This window comes from Trachinotus anak, unplaced genomic scaffold, assembly GCF_046630095.1.
Source record: "Trachinotus anak isolate AG129_WGS33_773 ecotype Australia unplaced genomic scaffold, CSIRO_AGI_Tana_v1 ptg000043l, whole genome shotgun sequence".
In the NCBI taxonomy this organism is placed as follows: Eukaryota; Metazoa; Chordata; class Actinopteri; order Carangiformes; family Carangidae; genus Trachinotus; species Trachinotus anak.
In genome coordinates, this window is record NW_027273894.1 from 8275 (window position 1) to 22631 (window position 14357).

Sequence of the window (14357 nt, forward strand, 5' to 3'; positions counted from 1 at the left end):
CCCCGTCCAAGCTGAAGCCCAAGGCCACCACGGCCACGCAACCTGTTCCACCCACACCCCTCAGCCAGCATCTTGAGGAAGACCAAGCTTCCTGCCTGGAAGGAGGAGCCGAGGCCGCCGAAGCTGAGCCCGCTGAGGCCGAAGCTGCTGAGGTGGCAGAGGCTGAAGAGGCTGAGGCTGCAGAGGCCGAAGCCACTGAGGCCGAAGATGCCGAAGAAGCTGAGGCTGAAGCTGCTGAAGTGGCAGAGGCTAAAGCCGCCGAGGCTGCAGAGGCCAAAGCCGTTGAGGCTGAGGCTGCAGAGGCCAAAGCCGCTGAGGCTGAAGACGCTGAGACCGAGGCTGCAGAGGCCGAAGCCGTTGAGGCTGAGGCTGCAGAGGCCAAAGCCGCTGAGGCTGAAGACGCCGAGGCTGAAGACGCTGAGGCCGCAGAGGCCGAAGCTGAGACCGCAGAGGCCGAAGCTGAAGCCGCAGAGGCCGAAGAGGCCGAAGCTGCTGAGGCCAAAGATATTGAAAAAGCTGAGGCTGCAGAAGCCGAGGCCACTGAGGCAGCAGAGAATGATGAGGCCAAGGCCGCCGAGGCCACCGAAGGTGAGGCTAGGGCCGCTGAGGCCAAAGAGGGCCGCTCCCGAAGCCGCAGAGGCCGAGGTCGAGGCCGCCGAGGCCGCTGAGGCTGTGTTTACATTTTTGAGTACATATTTCAAAAAACAAAGTGCTGGTAAGAAAAATTATGTGCAGTAATTATGTAAATTGTTTTCTTTTGCCACTATGTTCTTACATTATGTTATATACCAGCAACAGTTTTCATTATGTCGGGGTCAGGAGAACACTCATACTGCTTTTCTGTAAGGATAATAAAGCATTTTTTTTTCTGCCAACTGCACATGGGTGTTGGTTCCAGTTATTAGACTTGGGGCAACTTCCAGATTCTGGACAATTCAGCTTCCACATTCTGGGCAGTTCAGCTTCCACATTCTGGGCAGTTCAGCTTCCACATTCTGGACAGTTCAGCTTCCATATTCTCGCTTACTGGTGGTATTTAGGCTTGGGGCAGCTTCCGGATTCTGGACAGTTCAGCTTCCATATTCTGCACAGTTCAGCTTCCATATTCTCGCTTACTGGTGGTATTTAGGCTTGGGGCAGCTTCCGGATTCTGGACAGTTCAGCTTCCACATTCTGGACAGTTCAGCTTCCATATTCTCGCTTACTGGTGGTATTTAGGCTTGGGGCAGCTTCCAGATTCTGGACAGTTCTGACTTGGAAGTGTGAAATCTGGAAGCCTTCCACATTCTCGCTTCTGGAGTTGAAATGCGGAATCGCTTGAAGGTGAAAATGTGGAATCTTCCACATTTCCACTTGTTAGCAGAGGTCAACTTTTTCACTTCCTGTGTGAACAGGAAGTTGGCCAAACACGTGGCGTAAACGAGCTGGGAAGCTGCACACAAGGCACTTGTCTTCCTCATCGGCCGAGTTGAAATTGCAGTAGAACCAACGTGCAGGTGAGTGGGCATCAGTCACTGTGACAGGCACAAATCATGCTTTCCCTCCTGAGACCAAACATGTGGCGTGTTTATTCTGTGTGGCTTTGAATATTGCCACCATTTGAAACAGTGCTAATTAGCGAGCTAATGCTAGTGAAACTGATAGGAATTTGGAAGCAGACCGTGTGCTTCCAAGTTCACACCTATTACCATTGTTTTATTTTTTTTAGGTATAAGAGGCAATTCCGTCCGTAAGACAGATGTTACCATGGACAGGCATGCCTTCCTACTTCTTATCATAGCCCTATCAGCTAAAGGACTGGAAATCAACACCAGTAACAACAAGATTGTGGAGAAGGCCTTGGGAGCGAATGTGAAGCTCGACTGCTTCTTCACCACTGGCCTGGAAGATGAAGGAAATTTGGAGATCGAATGGAGCGTAAAGTCCGTACGCCACCCAATGGATAAGGCAGAGGTGCTTCTGTATACGGCCGGGCATATCTACGACAACTATTATGAACCTCTAAAGGGCAGAGTCTACTTTGACTCACAGGACCCTGAGAAAGGAGATGCTGCCATTCGTCTTTTGCTGCTGACTCACAAAGACACCGGCATCTACTATTGCCAGGTTAAGAAGCTTCCAGGCATCCAAAGCATCAAGGCAGTCCTCAGACTGCTGGAACGGCCATCAAAGCCCAAGTGTTATTACACTGAGGGGGCCGGCAACACCAAAGTGCTACATTGTAGATCTGAGGAAGGTGTGGCACCTATCCGGTACCACTGGGCAAGAATACCACCCCGGGAACCCTAACCCTATGTTTTTGATGTGTGGTTCAATGAAAATTATACTTTTAAAAACACCTCAAAACAGGAGGAGGAAGAAATGAATGAAATTATTATTGCTGCCTACCAACTAACTTCAGCATAACCTTGACAGACTTTTCTTTATTAAATAAATACAAGACTCCATTTACACAGAGTGATGAACCACTCTAAAGTCAAAACAAGGACAGCAATACAAAACCTGTCTCATACAACAGGAAACTAGATAATGGAAACACAATAAAAGCTTTAAAGATTAAAAAAAAAAAACCTTATGCTGTAGATGCGCTAACCTTCAAAATGACTGTGATCAATGTGTAGCCTTCTGTCTGCCTCTCTATCGTTGATGTCTCAAATCATGTTCACTTTGATCCTGAAGTCTGAAGAATTCATCATTTTCCAATGGTAATGTCAAAAAGAAAAGTTTAATTTCCCTCAATGTCCCTGAAAACATCCACCACTGGGCTAAATTGTTAATGAGAAGTTAAAGTAAAGCTTAATGGTGAACAGGTGCATGTAATAATCTGCCTGTAAATATTTGTGTGTGTGTGTGTGTGTGTGTGTGTGTGTGTGACTTTACGCATTTTTGGGGACAAATTTCAGACTTCAGACCAGTTAATTGGGGACAAAACCTGTGTCCCCAATTGGGAAAAAGCTGATTTTTGGGTCTGTGGTTAAGGTTAGGGTAAATCTCAAGGAAATAAATGCAAGTCTATAAACTCTAACCCTTGCCCAAAAGTGACAAAAGTAGGTGTGTGTGTGTGTGTGTGTGTGTGTGTGTTAAATAGATTGCTCATGTAAAGCATAAGGGCTTTATTCAGGAGAAGAGGTTGTTTTACATCCCAGCAAAGTGATAATCACCCTCTGTCTTTTCAGCTTTTTTCTCTGGTTCTCTTTAATTGCCCAGGCAGCAGAAAAGTTCATTCGTCTCAGGTTTTCGTGTTTGTGTGTGTGTGTGTGTGTGTGTGACTTTATGCATTTTTGGGGACAAATTTCAGACTTCAGACCAGTTAATTTGGGACAAAACCTGTGTCCCCAATTGGGAAAAAGCTGATTTTTGGGTCAGTTGTTAAGGTTAGGGTAAATCTCAAGGAAATAAATGCAAGTCTATAAACCCTAACCCTTGCCCAAAAGTGACAAAAGTAGGTGTGTGTGTGTGTGTGTGTGTGTGTGTGTGTGTGTGTTAAATACATTGCTCATGTAAAGCATAAGGGCTTTATTCAGGAGAAGAGGTTGTTTTACATCCCAGCAAAATGATAATCACTCTCTGTCTTTTCAGCTTTTTTCTCTGGTTCTCTTTAATTCCCCAGGCAGCAGAAAAGTTCATTCATCTCAGGTTTTCGTGTGTGTGTGTGTGTGTGTGTGTGTGTGTAGGCACATTTTACATGTGTGTCACAGCCTATATGTTGTTGGCTGTTTGTGTTAGCTCGACAGACTGAGAACATGATTTTCTCACACTTTCACTTGCCACCTCTGTAACTTTCACAGAAAACATACAAACAAAGTTATATTTCTGGTGAGTCCTGCTTCAACTTTCAATTTGAACTTAAAATTGAATTCCTAATAGACCTTCTGTGCCAAAGATGCTCAGTTTTATTTGAATAGAGTTACTTGATGTATTTGCACAAACTTTACATGTTCAAATCAAACATTATTTGTACTGATGATTACACATTGTAAAAGACAAGTGAATAGCAGGGGTAAAAACTGAATACATATCCTACTGTATTTTTGCATCTAAAGATTGATCAAAGGTTTATAAAAGGGAAGGTTGACAGAAGCTTTGAATTGGGAAGCATCTTTATCTGAGATATGACATCTTTTGTACAGTGACAGAAGTAATCACGGATAGCAGGGAGAAGACCTGTCTCTCTAATATGTCATAAAGACTGTAATAAGTAAGTGCTTTTTTGGAAAGCGTGGCCCCTTTGCAGTGCACAATTTCGGTGACCATATTTTTAAACCTCAAAACTGGGACCGTTAATTGTGTAGCATTTTAATGCACGTGCACACATATGTCCATATTCACACAGCATAGGTGTTTTCATTGGGATGTAGGATGGGCAGATCTACCAAGCACACTTCAAATATGGATACCATGAATGCAGCATTGTCATACTTACAATGGAAGGAGTTATCCTCCTGGAAGTTTTTACAGAAGTTATTTTGTAACACACAGATTTAACAGTAACTACATAACAGTAAATACAGTGCATTCACACTCATCCTTCAATAGCCTGCTGTAACCTGGCTTCTCACAGCCACCTTGTTTCTTGGATTAAAGGTAGTCAGTCTAACGGAATAAGAGTAGATCTGTCAAACATTTCATTGAGAGTGAAAAAATGTTTTATCAACATTTGCATAATATAGAAAATAAATGGGTAGAATGTTTGGCATTTGGACACCATGGTGACATCATTATACTTTTTGAGGGTAATGATGCCATACATAGTACAGGAAACCCCCAAGTGGTGATCAAATGAAGAGAATGGCAAAGATCTGGATCGATGTGAAGAGCAGCAGGCTTCTGGGAAGTTCTGACCTGAACACTGGAAGTGCTGAAACTGGAGGTGAATGTGATCAAGGAGGATCATGACAATTTACACTAAAAAGACGGTTTACTTCAGCAGGGAGGAGAACAGATATAAAGTTTGATAGCATTTATATATATGTTTAATAAATTTAATTTTTGCCTTAATGATTGGAATGTTGATCATTTAGGGGAAAAAAAATCTTTACGCTCAGAAGGGATGTACTCATTAATGCTGTGTACTGTACCTACTGTCCATTGTCCCTAATGATGAAGAGGGAAATGCAGTCTTCCTGTAACCATGTCAACGCAGTATAATCCTTGAAGGCAGAGGGATGACATCACCCCTCCATTCCTGGCCTGATGCCCTCAGATTTCTCTTTGGGTTTATTTGTGTTTGGCACCTTCATCACCCAAAATCTATGTTGAACACTTTTCATTCAGCAAGTACTGTTGCACATTAAAAGAGACAAACTGAAAGCCAAGATTGAGCAAAAAACATAAGGTGTTTTCCATGAGCCTGGATTGGTACACTTTAGCTGCATGGCACTGTCAACATACATGTCAACTACATACTGAAGGGAATAGCCATGCTGTGCCTGCCATTGTGGTGGTCTTTCCTGCTGGCAGGGACAACCTGTGATGGTCCCCTCCCCTCAGTTGTGTCCTCAGTATCTCAACTTGTGTGTCTGTGCTGGAGATCAATGAGACAACCCGATTTTAAGGAATTTGTTTCGCTCCTGTTTTTCTGTTGGTACTTTCAGAAATCAGCTTCATTATATCGTTTATCAGTTGCTTTTAGTCTAAATGGAGCTGTGTTTGGTAATGCATACCAAACCTTTCCTGCTCTTGCAGCTTCACATTAAAAGCTTTCAACTGGCAAAACAGGGGATGCTTTTGTTGTGAAGAAGTTATATGGAAAAACCCCGTGAGATAGGAGAATTGATTCATTCAGTGATTATAACATATGATCTCTTGAGTTATTTTATTGATACAGTGGTATCAATAGTGTGGTAGTGTTGTATTACTCAGCCAGAGATATATTCATTTTGGTCCCTAAAGTTTTTTCCCTTTCTGGCAGTTGGCCTTGTGTCAGTTTATGCCTTTTTATGTCTAAATGATGGCATGTGTTCACATGTGTGTGTACAGTATGGTAAAATGTTGATTCTGTTTTTGGTACACAGTTTTGTTTGTACAACCTTTAAGTTTCATTTAAATGAAATAAATAAATAAATACAGTATGTGATTGAAAACTGTATTTTGTGTAAAATATTTCAATTTTTATAAGGGTATCTTTTCTTCTTTTATGGTTACACAGACATCATGATGTTTAATAGATAACTATCACTTGTGTTATCTGTGCACTGATGCTTTTACTATGAGCAAAATACCCAAAATACCTAGCTACCTGGCAGTCGGAGTTGAATTTCAGTAAAATTATTTCTTTGCTTTTGCAACAATACAATAGAAAAATAACATTTCACTGAATGCAAAATGTATGTATTGTAACGGACTGGGTTCATGTTAGTGTTTAACTGTTATGATTGTTACTGTGAGAAATGTTAGTTTAATTCAGACATAAGGTCTGCTGAGTTGCAGTACTGATAATTACAGACTGTCAATGAACATGTTGTCAGCTTAGATGCTGTGAAGCCTGTCCATCATGTGAGCTACCTGTAACAGTGATCAGTGGGAGATAGCACACCTGTAATTGGCTAGGAGTTAATTGTCCTTGTCTTCCTGCTTTGGTGCTCAGCAGCCAGTTGATGTTTGAGAGGCTAAGTGAGAGGCTAGTATAGAATTCACAGCAACTCTGTTTTGTTATTTTGGCGTTGGCTACGGTCCACAGTAGTCTGTGTTATTGGGCGCAATAAAGTTGCAGCAGAAACCGACTAACGTCTCATCGTCTGCTTAATGAGGGACATTACAATATGTAAAAATGGGAACCACCAACCCAGTCTGCCACTCCGCAGGTACTGTCCCCAACCTCCACACGGCACTGAAGAGGCATGTCAGCCATGAAGGGCTCAACAATGTCCAAAGCCTTAATCCACAACTGGTGCCTTGCCATGAGGGAGCTTCATGACTACCTCAGAGACTGCCAGAGCTATGAATGAGGCTTCAGACTCTGGGTTAGGGTTAAATACTGACCATTGGATGTATTCAGCTAATAATGCTACCAAGAAGTTGTCAGTAAGGATGGTTAAAAATGTTTAATATGTGAAAATAATATAGGCTAGGATAGGATAAGAATATTTAATATTTATTTTTTATATCTGATTCAAATTATAATAACATTTTAAAGACACCAAATGCTTAACATGAAATCTTCTTTGAGCTTTACAACAACACCTAACCTATAGTATTGTATTGAGCAATACAATATTACAGGTTAGAGGTTGAGGATGTAGAATATTTAGGGCTACAATATATGACCTTAAATATTAATTTATGTCATATTTACATAAACATTATTACACAAATTCAAACTAACCCTAACCCTAACCAACTCAAAAGATTTCAAGTTATGAACAAAAAATGGAATTTGTCTTCAGTCCTTGGATTTAACATTACTTTAACTAATTTTAAGCAAATCATCTGTAGGAAATAAGTCTGTAAAACAGAATATTGTGGCAATTCTATGTTATGACAGCAAATAGACTTGTCAAATACATATTAAACTGAGTTCACATTTTTTCCACCAATTAGCAAGTTGAAACAACTTAAAATTTAAACTGTGCAAAATTTCTGTGCTAGTCATTGAGCTCAATATATGTGATTTTAACATTTAATATATAAGTTGGGTTATATGCAGGCAACACAAATTTAGGTTTTGTTTCTACTCAAAGATTTTAAGTTATGCAAACAAAGAAATTTAACTTGTACTCAAACTTTAAACTTTACTTTACTTTGACAAAAACAGAACATTATGACAGTTTTATGTTAGGACAACAACCTTTTTGTGTTCAGCATAACTCTGCAACTTGTCATAATTACATGTTTTTGGTATGTAAAGTGAACATAAAATTTTCATTTTATTGAACAAGAAAGTAACTTATCTTACAACTATTTGGACTCCATTGAACTATCAAAATAGAGTGAACAATATATGTGTTGTCAATTGGCCCTGAAATAATTAGGCTGTATCAACTTTAAGCTACTTTTGGCTTTAGAGCTAATGAGGGATGAGTATTTGTGTCAAGTGAACATAAAGTTTCATTTTAACAGTCCTGAACACTTGTGTGGACTTAACAATAAAATTTTGTCATGAATGAATTGGGGTTTACAGTGTGGGTTCCATTTTCATTATTTGTTTTTTATTGTTTTTCTGTTGTAATTTTACATAGTGATATATAAATGTGTTTTTGTACAAGAAAATCCACATACTTATAGCTACAGCTAACCTAGCATAAATATTAAACCAAATATTTTTTTTCCAAGGTAACAGCTGACCTCCAGCACTGTATCACTTTCATGACAACATTAGGAGAAGTTTCTCTGCAGTACAAGACATAAAACATACTCTACCCACTCAGGTTCTCACATTGTGTTGTGTTGTTTTGCTGCAGCTAACCCTAACGCAGCCAACACAGTGACTTATTTAGCCTTACTTTTGCTCCAAGGTCTGTGTAATGTCAATGGCCAATGACGTCAAGCTGTGAACTGGACACACACACAAAAGAAGATAGGGACATATAAGACATACATACTGTAGATAGCATGAAAAAGCACACCTGCTCTCTATTTTTCTCTCCCATTTGTATCAGCCAGCTGAGGGCCAGAGGTTCAGACAAAGAAGCATTAATCCTTCTATAGATCTGTCGGAAGTGCAGCTCCTGGGCTGTAGCAATGATCTATGTGTTGACAATACAAAGTACTGTTCCTCTATTCAATTGCAGTGTCTGGCCCTTTACTTGAGAGTTGTTTTAAATCACAAAACTTTAAATCTGTAGGTGCCCCTTGCTCCTCTGCTGTGTCATGTTCATTCCTTATCCCAACATAGAATAGAAAGTGTCCACGTGTTCATCTTCCTGCTGTATACATATTCCATTAAACAAATGTGAGAAATTGGGAGGTGTTTTCACTCCCAGCATTTAAACTAGTACTGAAATAAGCTAAACATTGTTGAAGTTTTTTTTGCATTATATTACTTTATAGTTTACTTACAGGCATTTGCATTTTTAACATTCCACTTTCTCCAAACAGAAAAGGACATTTTATTTTAGTGCATTATCTTACCTCACCAAATCCCTCTTTAAGTGCTGTAAAGTCTGAGCTAAACACGCACAATACTTTGAGTACTTAACTTTAAGTAAATAACATTATTCCATTAAATAAAGCCAGGGTTGTAAGGCTTTAGATTGCTATAGCTGGTGGTTAGTTTGGTAACATATAAAACCTGAGTAGGAGGGACAAAGAAGAGCTGTTGTCAGTATCAGACTTAAGAGGACATGAATGGACAAGAAACTGTCATACAGTTTCCTCCCTGTTCCTTGTGGTGTCTACATTTTCATCCCATTTATAAATAACTCAAAAAATGTTTTGTGAGAGATATTTCAAGATGAATATTTATTTTGTTCTACATTGTTTTTCACAACATGCACTGATATTAATCCTCAGTGGCACAGAACTAAGCCATGACAAGGTGCATACCATGAAGACCGGGAAAATGGTCAAAGAGAAGACAATCAGTGAACCTGCATGACAACACACTCATCAAGAAGCTCAGTAATTTCAAGTGGGACTTCATTTGTGTCACACCGCGGTGAGGTCATGTTGGGTTATTGTCCTGTCTCCATGTCTTGTCTTGTCATTTCCTGTTTTATTTTGAAAGAGTAACTCTCCTCTCGTTTCAGGTCACTTGCCCTCCCTCGTGTTTCTTGGTTTGGTTGTTTGAGTGTTTCCACCTGTCCTCGTTACCATGTGTATAAGAGCCTGCGTCTCCCCTTGTCTTGTGCCAGTGTGTCATTTATGTCGACATCTGTATATGACCATTCTAGCCTTCCACAGTCTTGAAGCAAGTCGGTACCCTGTACCTTTTGGTTTTGTTCTTGTTCCTCCTCATCGAGTGATTTTTGGTTATAAGTCTCTTAGTTTAGTTCCTCCAGTTTTCAGGAGTGTTTTTTGTTTGTTCGAGTCTGATTTAGCAATAAAGACTTTTTGTGAGAAAACTATCCTGCATCTGCGTCCTAAGTCCTAGCCTGGTTGTGACAGTTTGATCTCTCTCTCTCTCTCTCTCTCTCTCTCTCTCTCTCTCTCTCTCTCTCTCTCAGTATTGTATGCACTGCTATTTGAATTAAAAAGTTTCATGTTTTTATTTCAATAAATGAAGGGAAAATTAAAAAAGGGACTGCATAATGAATTATATTTTATTGTTATGTTATCTGTTCTTTTATCTTTTTCACCTATTCTTTTATTATTAATTATCTTATGTTTTTGTTAATGTTATAACTTTTTAAATCTATTTCATTGTATCTCATCATCACCTTTGTTCTTACTTGATTTTCCTTTTCTTTTAAGTTTATTGGTCATCTGTGAAGCACTTTGAACTGCACTAACCTGAATTAAAACTGCTATACAAGTAAAGTTTGATTGATCGATTAATAGATAATTACACTGTGTAAAAGTTACAAAACAGCAGACAAAATAACTTACTGAGCCACAGGAGTGAAGATATGACATGGACAGAATGTGTTGAACTTCATGTTAAAGTCCTGCTGTCCCTGAACAATGTGTGGCTTTGGCAGAACCTGCACTTCTTCAGTTAGATTGCTGATTCTCACTGGAAGTCTCTACTGATGAAGACGTGAATCAGCTTCCACTGATTGTTTAATTATAGAATGTGTTGGTTTTAGTTTTTATCTACAAACCCTTTAGAGGAAAAGGTCAATAAGTAAATTGCCCACCAACAATAAACTATGAAATGATTTTCGATGATAAAATGTTTGGAGCAGTGGAACCTAGAAAACAATCAAATAGATCTCTCCATACCATCTTTTTAGCTACAAAACTAAAGTTAACTCTTAATTATCAGTAATTATGTGCTGTGCCTATGTGCTGGGCATACCAAGCTTGCAGGGGCTGTCCAGCTTCAGGTGGGCAGCACCAAGAGACCTATTGACATCAGTCGGTCCAGGAAGTAAGGTCTGGACCCTCAACAAGGTGCTTCACACAAATGAGAAAACTGGGTTTTGCCTTGACAGAATTTTCCTCTTTGGTGGGAACTTTGAGCTTTGAAACTCTGTATAAAATTTATGTGCACAAAATCTTATAGAAAACTGTAAGACAGTGAAAACTCATAAAAGTATTATAGGTCCTCTCTTAGACCTGCTATATATTTAAAAAAAACAAAACAAAACACATGGACATCTACCTTTATACAATATGGGACCTTTAACCCTGTAATGCCTGACCCCAGAAATAATGGACAGAAAATTCTGATTTCTTGAATCTGGAACCTTTATTTGGCCCTTTCCAAATTTTATACACGATTTTACTACATACTAAAATGCAAAAAATTATGTAATTATAACTTGCTTCAACAGATTAAGTGTTCATGTTAGAATATTACTAAAAAATTCAAAGAAAATGTCACAGGAAAATCGTAAAAATCGCAATTTTCTTTACCTTGATCCAGTGAGTTGGGAACTATCAGAAGGTGGCCAACTTGGATTGTACCATGTACTGTATTTGAATTGTTGTAGCGATAAAGGTATCCACCAGGGGTTGGAAGACAAGTATCAGATTGGATACAAGAGGGTTTTGAGTGAAGTTTTTACCATAAGCTGATGCAATAGGTCTCAGAAATGCTTGTATCAAATTTGATGCATTTGGCATTATAGGGTTAAACTGTGAAACTGTGTACATCTTGAGAGAAGCTCAGCAATAAGGTCTTAAAGCTTGTGTATTAAACTAAGCATCTCAGCTGGGCTAAGACAGTTCTTGAGGTATGAGGGTGCACAAATATGAAGCACATAAGAGTGTAAACACCCTCCACCTGATCCCCACACAATTCAATTCAATTCAATTCAATTCAATTTTATTTGTATAGCGCCAAATCATAATATACATTATCTCAAGGCACTTTACAGGGTAAGGTCAAGACCTTACTTTGTTACAGAATAAACCCAACAGTTCCCACAAAGAGCAAGCGCTTGGCGACAGGGGGGAGGAAAAACTCCCTTTTAACAGGAAGAAACCTCCAACAGAACCGGGCTCGGGGTGGGCGGCCGTCTGCCTCGACCGGTTGGGTTTAGGAGAAGATAGAAAGAGGGGGAGGGGGAGGAGAGGGGAGAGAAGAGAGAGAGAGAGAGACCAGGAACAGCTGTATCGGTAATGGTGTTATCAATAATAATGACAGGTAACAGTGGTTAATAGTAAAGATGAGTAGTGGTGGATCTGGATCCTGCTGCTCCAGAAGCAGAGATACCTGCAGAATGAGGACAGAGAGAGGGAGAGAGAGGAGAAGCACAAACTACGGGAGAGAAAAAATACAAAGTTAATGGCATGAAGTTATCGAGAGAGAGAGGGGGAGAGAGACAGAAATAGAGAGAGAGCGCCCAGTGAATCATGGGAATCCCCCAGCAGTCTAGCTCTATAGCAGCATAACTAAGGGATGGGTCAGGACATACCCGAGCCAGCCCTAACTATAAGCTTTACTAAACAAGACAGTTTTAAGCCTGATCTTAAAGGTAGAGAGGGTGTCTGCCTCCCGAACCCACACTGGGAGCTGGTTCCACAGGAGAGGAGCCTGATAGCTGAAGGCTCTGCCCCCCATTCTACTCTTACAAACTCTGGGAACCACAAGTTGACCTGCATTTAGAGAGCGAAGTGTCCTATTGGGAAAATAGGGAACTATAAGCTCTCTAAGGTACGATGGTGCCTGACCATGAATGGCTTTGTAGGTGAGGAGGAGGATTTTAAATTCGATTCTAGAGTTTACAGGGAGCCAATGCAGAGAGGCTAACACAGGAGAGATGTGATCTCGTTTCCTAGTTCCTGTCAGTACTCGTGCTGCCGCATTCTGGATCAGTTGGAGGCTTTTTACTGAATTTTTGGGACATCCTGACAATAAAGAGTTACAATAGTCCAGTCTTGAGGTAACAAATGCATGAACTAGTTTTTCAGCATCCTTTAGACATAGAATGGGTCTGATTTTAGCAATATTGCGCAGGTGGAAGAAGGCTGTCCTAGAGACTTGCTTTATATGTGAAGTAAAGGACAAGTCCTGGTCAAAAATGACACCAAGGTTTCTGACTGTAGCACTGGAGGCCAAGGTGATGTCATCCAAAGTCAGTATATTATCACATAGTGTATCTCTGAGGTGTTTTGGGCCAATTACAATAACTTCAGTTTTGTCTGAATTTAAGAGTAAGAAATTACTGGTCATCCAGGTTTTTATGTCCTTAAGACACACCTGAAGCTTGGCTATCTGGTTAGTCTCACCTGGCTTCATGGATAAGTACAGCTGGGTGTCATCTGCGTAACAATGGAAATTTATCTGGTGCCTCCTAATAATGTTTCCCAGAGGGAGCATATATAGACTGAAGAGCATTGGTCCTAGCACAGAACCTTGTGGAACTCCATGACTAACTTCTGTGATGATAGAGGAGTCATTGTTAACATGAACAAACTGGAGTCTATCTGACAGATATGACTTAAACCAGCTTAGTGTGGTTCCTTTGATGCCGACCATATGTTCTAGTCTCTGTAATAAAATCTTATGATCAATGGTGTCAAATGCGGCACTAAGATCTAGTAGGACAAGTACAAAGACAAGTCCATTGTCTGAAGCTATGAGGAGATCATTGGTAACCTTAACCAGAGCTGTTTCTGTGCTATGATGGACTCTAAAACCTGACTGAAAATCTTCAAACAAACCATTCCTGTGCAAATAATCACATAACTGGTTTGCAACAACCTTCTCAAGGATTTTGGAAATAAAGGGGAGGTTGGATATAGGTCAACCATAGGTCTTGGCTAAAACATCAGGATCAAGAGTAGGCTTTTTAAGTAGAGGTTTAATTACTGCAACTTTAAAAGCCTGCGGTACATAACCAGTTGATAAAGATAAGTTAATCAGACTTAATATAGAGGTGTCAATTAAAGGAAAAACTTCTTTGAACAACCTTGTTGGAACGGGGTCAAGAAGACAAGTCGATGGTTTAGATGATGAAACTGTTGAAGTGAGCTCAGGGAGATGTACAGGAGAGAAACAGTCAAAATATAAGCCAGTTACAGTCGACTCTGAAGCTGCTGAACTGGACAGTACATCTGAGCCGGCTGTGGGGAGGAGATGGTGAATTTTTTCTCTAACAGAGACAATTTTATTTGTAAAGAAGCTCATAAAGTCATTACAGCTGAGGGCTAAAGGTATAGATGGATCAACAGAGCTGTGGCTGTCTGTCAGCCTGGCTACAGTGCTGAACAGAAACCTGGGATTGTTCTTGTTTTCTTCTATCAATGATGAATAATAGGATGTTCTGGCTTTACGGAGGCTTTAGAGATTCATCCAGGTTAGTAGAACG

The 14357-nt window shown here is 40.1% G+C and overlaps 1 pseudogene; it reads left to right on the forward strand.

Annotated features, from left to right (window-relative positions):
- The first annotated feature begins 1002 nt into the window (after positions 1-1002).
- LOC139615223 (coxsackievirus and adenovirus receptor homolog pseudogene) lies at positions 1003-7326 on the forward strand (annotated as a pseudogene).
- The last annotated feature ends 7031 nt before the right edge of the window (positions 7327-14357 follow it).